This window comes from Mus pahari, chromosome 5, assembly GCF_900095145.1.
Source record: "Mus pahari chromosome 5, PAHARI_EIJ_v1.1, whole genome shotgun sequence".
In the NCBI taxonomy this organism is placed as follows: Eukaryota; Metazoa; Chordata; class Mammalia; order Rodentia; family Muridae; genus Mus; species Mus pahari.
Genome location: NC_034594.1, coordinates 145,322,630 through 145,330,613, shown reverse-complemented (window position 1 = coordinate 145,330,613; position 7,984 = coordinate 145,322,630).

The window sequence follows — 7,984 nt, the reverse complement described above, 5'->3', positions numbered from 1 at the left end:
AAAAGAAAAGGAGGGAGGGAGGGACGGACGGAGACGGAGACCACCGAGACTGAGACCTAGACGGAGACCGAGACCTAGACGGAGACCGAGACCTAGACCTAGACGGAGACCGAGACCGAGACCGAGACCGAGACTGAGACGGAGACAGAGACTTTCCCAGTGTCTTTTTGCCTTAATTCTCTTCTTTATAACCACCTTTGGACCTTGAGAAATCTGTATATAAAACTAAGCTAAAATAGCAGGATGGACTTCTGACAGGCTCTTAACCATATGCTAAGAAAGGAATGGCGACACAGATGGTCTCTGACACGATTGGAAAGAGGACTGATACTCCCTGTGATTTACGCGTGAAATGTCCCCAGGGTTTGTTTGAACTCTTGGTCCCCACCTTTGTGGCACTATATTGAGAGTCTGGAACCTTTTGGAGATGGGATCTGGAATGGTGACTGAGACATGAGTCCTGAGACTCTAATTAGATTTGGTTTCCTGGCTGCCAAGGCTGGAGCCACCCACCCCTTGCCATCCTTGAAGTGAGAGACTGTATCTACTGAACTATGCATGAGTTTTCTTTTCTTGTCAGCTATTCTGTCCTAGTCACAAGCAAAGTAACACTCCCCAAGAAAGCTGGCGACTAACTGAAATTTCATTTCTAGGAATTTATCTAACAGATAAAAATGATACATCTGTGAAATACTGTATAAAAAAAATGGAAACTGTCATATTTTTACAAAAGTTAATCATTAGCAGGGAAATAAAAGATCACCAATAAATAAGTGCTTCTCTTCAACTTTTTTTTTTTTAGAATCTTCATTGTCCTGGCTAGTTTAAGATAACTTGACACAAGCTAGAGTCATCGAAGAGGAGGGAGCCTCAATTGAGAAAACACCTCCATACGATCCAGCTGTAGATGAACCTGTGGGGCATTTTCTTAATTATGATTGATGTAGGAGGGTTCATGCCATTGTAGGTGGTGCCACTCCTGGATTTGTGGTCCTGGGTTCTATCACAAAGTAGGCTGAGCAAACCATGTGAAACAAGCCAGTAAGTAGCACTCATCCATGGCCCCTGCATCAGCTCCTGCCTCCAGGTTCTTGCCCTGTGTGAGTTCCTGTCCTGACTTCCTTCAATAATGAACAGTAATACAGAAGTATAAGCAAAATAAACCCTTTCCTTCCCATGTTGGTTTGGTCATATTTTATTGTAGCAATAGAAACACTAAGACACTCATACATGTATACAACAAAATGTGGTCATATTCACCAAGCCCATTCCAACCCCGCTTGGAGGGACTTTTAAGTTTTCATTCATGAAAACATTATGCAGAAATAAAATTAATCTCTAAAAATTAGTATAGAGTCTGAGATGACAGTGAGTTTGAAGGGAATGTACAAATGTAGTGTTTGTAGCCTCTGCTTGAATTTTTTAATTACCAAAAAAAAGTATGTTTGCATAGAGTGTGTCTGGGAGGATGCCTAAGAAACTGATTACCTAGAGAACAAGGGTGAGAGAAAGACTTAAATGGTATTTGTCAATCCTCTTGGACCTCATAAATTTTGTAGGAGGTGATAGATAGATAGATAGATAGATAGATAGATAGATAGATAGATAGATAGATAGATATCTTCTACAAAAGAAACTTAAATACAAAAAATTAAAATATCCACTGGGAAGAAATGAAGTATTCTCTAACTCAAAACTGCAACATGTGCAAAAATGTTTATCTGTTCTCTCTCCCAAGGCAACATTAACAACATGTTTTAAAAAATAAATAAAAATGATATAAACTCACAGCAGTGAAAAGAATAGGAGAATAGCTATTAGCAAGTGAAATATTCCTAAACATTTCTGCAAGAGGAAAAGTGGATAAAACACTGTGAAGCTGGGCGGGGGAAGCTGTAGTCTAGGATATATGGCAATGCAGGGAGGGCTTCAGACAAACAGGGAGATAATCTCCCCATGAGAGCCTAAAAATCTCCATCCTGCCTCCAAGACCAGAGCTGCAGACAGTAGCCATAGCCCCTGAAGGTTATTAACAGCACTGATCCCACAGTCCTCCCCTAATCCTTTAATCACACTGGCTGGATAATAGGTGTTTTACTTCCATGCCAAAAACAAACGCTTAAACAAAGGGTATTTTCTAAGGAAAATTACCAAAATAAAGCAAACAAATGGAGATGGTGATGTTTTAGGGCTCTCAAAGGGTTAGGGGGCCCTTTAAATAGCATAATTAAAGAATGTCTAACCTGAAGGCAGCCTCGACACACACTCATCCAAAAAACATACGCACATTGGATTTTTTTTTCCCTTAGTCTTAAATATGATGGATGACCAAAGTCCATTATGTGCTTGTACTTGAGGTGAATGCAACTTAGAAGGAAAATACAGAGATAAGGTAGGAGAAAATTAACTCTGGAGGTGGTGTAGGCTACTCGGGGGACAGGAGAAAATTTAGAAATAAAACTCTATGCCAGGTGTGATGGATGGTGCAGACTTGCCATTCCAGCTCCCAAGAGGCTACGGTAGAAGAATCCTGAGCACCAAGCTGGAGTTACATAGAACAATGCCATGGAAAATGACTAGGGAGAAGCTAAAACTTCACAGGTTATAACTCCACATACAAGCTCTCATTAGTAGGGAACAAAGTATTATTTTTTTAAATCAGTGAAATAAGAAAATACAAGAAAAATATGTGATTGACAAATTAAACATTATGAACAAAAAATTAAAAATAGAAAATGAGCAAAAACCTCTCTGAATGTTGAACCAAGAAATTCCAATATCCAAGTAACATAAAGTCCAGAAAGAGAGTGCTGAGACTGGCTAATCATAAAAGAAATGAGAATACCCCAAATTCAACAATCAGTTTCCAAACTAAGATTGTCCACCAGGTACCCAAGGCAACCAATATATTCACATCTGTCCCCAAGTTCTTGAAATTTCAGAGTATCAAAGGGCTAGAGAGATGGTTCAGCAGTTAAGAGCTCTTGGTGTACTTCAGGATACCTAGTACAGTTCCCAGAACCTACATCAGGCAGCTTATAGCACCCTATAACCCCAGCTCCAGGGAATCTGACATCCTCATCTAGCCTCTGTAGATGGTGTACACACATATAAATAAAAATAAATCTTAAAAAAATAAAATATAGAGAAAATCCTAAATTTTTCTTCAGCAGAAAAAAATATTTAAATTATAAGAAACATGTTGGTATCAAATTTGAGAAATGAATATAAATTTTAGTGGAGAAGGTTCTTCATAGTCATAAGCAAGGGGGAAATGGTTTGGGGGACTGGGATAAAGCAGGACATCCAACGTCTTCCTATGGCCTCTGCACATACACAGGAAGAACACATATACCACACCACACCACATACATGCATACATACACACACACACACACAAACACACACACCACACATATACAACACAACATACCACACAGCACACACACATACCACACAAACACACAGCATACATACAACACACACACATTACACATACACACAAAACATACACATATACACACACCATACATATACACATATAATCTACATATAACACAGGGGAATGGTAGAAGAAACTAATTCCTTAGATTTGATTATATTCTTACTCCTAAAAAGACAGGAAATAGAAGAAAGAAGGAAAAAAAGGATTGGGGACTCCAAGGGACAACAAAACAAAGAGAAAAAAAAGATAATACACACATACACCACACACATACAATACAATACACACATAACACACATGACCACATAACACACATAATCACACAATACACATATACACACATACACAACACACACACACACATACACAACACACATACACACACATAGGGTGGTATTTTCAACTGAGAATTTGACAGCCATTTTGATATCAATGTGAGAGGGCAGAACAAAGGCATTGTCAAGTATGTAAGAACCTTCATACCCTTCCATGGAAAATTACTTTAAGACGTGTTCCAGAAAAGCTAAGAGGTGAACCAAAAAGAGAAAGATATGAGATCAAAGAAACTGGAGCCACAGCATGGAGAGTAATGAAAAGAAGACTCAAAATGACATCTCTTAGGCCAGCCTAAGTAACAATCAGCCCAGGCTAGGAAGAAAGAGCAGCCGAATCCAAAATAAGGTATTGATAGGTAGGGGGATGGTAGAAGAAACTAATTCCTTTGATTTGACCATATTCTTACTGCTACAAAGACAGGAAATATAAAAGAGAGAGAGAGAGAGAAATGATTGGGAACTCTAAGAAACAGCAAAACAAAGAGAAGAAAAAGATAATTATATCATTTGGCTCTGCAGTGGACAATATTCACAAAATCATAATCACATAAACACCCCCAAGCTTCAGTGTTTAAAGCCCATCTGTAGACAAAGCGCATAATTTTTGCTCTGATAAGAATAGAACGTAAGCTCCACAGGTGATCTGCAAATAGAAGCTGTGTGAGGAGAGAAGGGCGAAGGGGAGGAGGAGAGCCCAGAAAGTATTACATTAATCTTCCATCCTACACAATGCAAAAGGGAAGACAGACATTTCAGGATGCATCTCTGCTGTTTGGAATTTAAAAAGCAGCTGGTGCAATATAAAGAGATGACTGACGGGTGTGGTCAATCAGGGAAGCGGTCAAGATGTCCTGATACAAAGTCTGTAGGCACTGTTTACAATCCACAAACTTTGGAGTGCTTTAGAACAGTTGTTGCTGCTTTTGAAAAGTAGTGGCTACCTCCATAGATGTATGCACTTTAAGATTCAAAGTGAAGTAAAACTGGGGCTATTAATAAGGCATGAGGCCCTCCCTTTTCCAGAAAACTATTCTATATTATTCTTCATCTTTTGGGGGGGTGGTTATTTTTGATTTGTGTGTTTTTTTGCCATTGTGGTTCTGTGTTTGTGATGCAGAAGACCCAACAAAGCCAGAACCCTGAACACCGAGCTTCATGCCCAGCCCTCATCTTTCTAGTATGGGCATCTATGAATTGGGTAATATATAAATACATGCATAAAATGTTAAACAACTGTTGTTGCACATATTTTACAGTATTAAACATCAAAGTTTGAAGTAATTGTGAAAAATGTGAACAGGGCCAATAAATATCTTATGAGATCGTGTCAACTTGTTCTTTGCTCAATCCCCAGTGCCAAAGAGAAAAGATGTGCTGTATGACATTGTATGAACTTAATTATCCTCCAAATAACCATATTCTCTGAGGTTCTTGGTTAGAAACAATGCCCAATTTTAAAACTCTAGGATGTTTCCTAGCAACTTAAAATAAAGCCATTCCCTCCGGTCCCAAAGTGTCAGTGAGCTAAGAAAGGGAAGAAATGGCACTAGCAAGAAGTCGAGTAAAATGACCTGAGTTCACTCAATGGACCCAGGTGGTGGAAGGGGGCTACTGACTCCCACACATGTAGTCTGTCCCCCACATGCTTGCTATGGCACTGACGTGCATGTGCGCAGACAATAAATAAATAAATAAACAAATAAATGTAAATTTTTAAGAAAAGTATTTTTAAAAAGAGGAACAGAAACCACTCTGATTCAGAAATGAGAAGACATGAGTCAATGGCCCATATCTGCATCCAACCCAGCCTATGACTTTTAGAAGAGCAGTCTTCCTCCCCAAAGCTCAGAGAGTGCTCGTGAAAAGGGAGAGGGCTGTCCTGCATCAGTAGATCCCTTGGGCAGTGATACCACCCTCCCACAGTGCATGGTGAACATCTGTAGGGTATTTTTGATTGGCATAAAGACTGGGGGAAACTCTTGATGTTCAGGCAGTGTTCCAATGGTCTGAATATGAGGTGCTTTCTTTTGTTCATTCTGTACAGAGGTCAGAGAGAAGGGACATAAATGTCCCAGGTTCCAGGTGGCTCCTCCTCTGTATTAGTTGTACCAAGTGAGAAAAATCACTATGGCCATTGAATCATAACACCAAGTAGCTGCTATCAAACATCCAACCCTTGCCTTATCCAGTTTCAGAATAGGGGTTCATTAGAAAAGTTCTTTGTCGGGAATAAATCTACTTTGTTTTTAAACTCTAAAATCCCACAATTCCTTGGAAGTTCCTCTTTTATTTTTTGGTCCATCCTATTTTCCAGAAAGGATAAATGACTCTTATCATTATCTGCTCACACATGCATAACACATTTGCATCATGGAAGCATAACTATACATATAGAGGGTCCCTCTCCTAGTCTGAGAAGAGAGTCCTTGTCTCCCTTGGGATGAGGACTGTCCCCATCATGTCTTTCTTATAGGGTTAGACCAAGGAAAAAGCTTTGAGATAGCATGTATCTGGATCTGCTCAGTGGGGAGCTGGATATTAAGAATTAGAAGATTTCTTAGAAACAAACGTATCTGAGCTTTCATTGCTCTGACTCTTCAGTTTTCCTCACAGACACATTTATCCTTTATTATCTGGAACTTACAAAGGCTTTTTTTGTACACGCTGTAGGACTACAGAGCTAGGTCTCAGGACACATTGCTGTGGGGACTCTCACCGCCGTAATCTCTTTTAGGCAGCTGCTTATCTACTCTGCACTACAAGTGTCAGAGAAAGTCGTCCATTGTTGGTATTCTCTCACCTCTTGTTCAGGTACCACCAGGAGCTGTTGCTCTTCCTTTTATGTCCCCCTTTGAGTATCTCAGTGCCTTTTATAATAGATGAAGCATAAAGGTCATTAAGCATCATCCACAGATGTATTTATCCTCACTTCTGACTTCCTTGTTCTTGTGTTCTTTCTCTGTCCCTTCTCTCACTCTCCTGATGCTTCCGACAGAAAGACTCTAGTTTATGTAATGCCGTTCTCACAGGCTTCCCTGCCCTGATTATATCAGACACAAAGGCTTCCTCACCTACAGCTATAAAAGCATGAAGAAGGGTACACTCCCTCTGCTCTTCAGTCTCCTCCAGAAACCTCTTCTGCAGCTTAATCTTGGGTCTCTTGTTAACCTCAGAATCTCCTTTTGAGCTTGACCTCACCTATGCACTAGGAACATCCCCCCAGTGTTGGTTACCACACACCCCTCCCTTGTGGGAGAAAGTCACACTCAACAACCTGTGAGAGAAACCACATACTTCTTACGGGTATGCATCTTAGATTGCATCAAATATGAAGCATCATCCTGATTCTGGCTTTTCTCTTGGATAAGGTATAAATTCTCTATCCATCTCAGATCCTTAAAATAAAATCCATTCTGGGCATAATTTTGAATTGGCAATACATCAAATGCTACAGCCATCATGGTGCCTCTGACTGCCTTCAGGACCTGGGCCTCATAATCTAGACAGGAAGGGCCCTACTGTAGTCTTCTGTTTGCTACATGACAACATGAGCAAAAGACACATACTGAGCTTGCTGGGATGTTTTTTAACTAAACAGCAAGTATGGATGAGCTCACTGCTATTCAAGAGAGAGAGAACAAACAATACAGGGGAAATGAGATAAAATACTATTTTTAGTATGGCTCAGCTATACCATTCCTGCATATAAACTCAAAGAACTCTAAGTCAATGTACCACAGAGGTACCTGCACATCCATGTGTATTGTTGTTCTACCCATGATAGCAAGAAACAGTCTAGATATCTATCAACAGATAATTGGATAAAAATATATGTTGTACACATACACAATGGAGTTTTATTCAGCCATAAGGGAAAAATGAAATGACATTTTCATGAAAGTGGATGGAACTAGAATTCATTATGTTATTCAAAATAAACCAGACCTAGACAAATACCTTATATGTAGAGCAAAGACTTAAATTCATCTCTCTCTCTCTCTCTCTCTCTCTCTCTCTCTCTCTCTCTCTCTCTCTCTCTCTGTCTCTGTGTGTGTGTCTGTCTGTCTGTCTGTCTGTCTGTCTGTCTGTCTGTCTGTCTGTCTCTGTCTCTCCGTATCTGCCTCTCTCTCTGTCTGTATCTATCTCTGTGTGTGTCTATGTCTCTCTCTCTCTCTCTCTCTCTCTCTCTCTCTCTCTCTCTCTC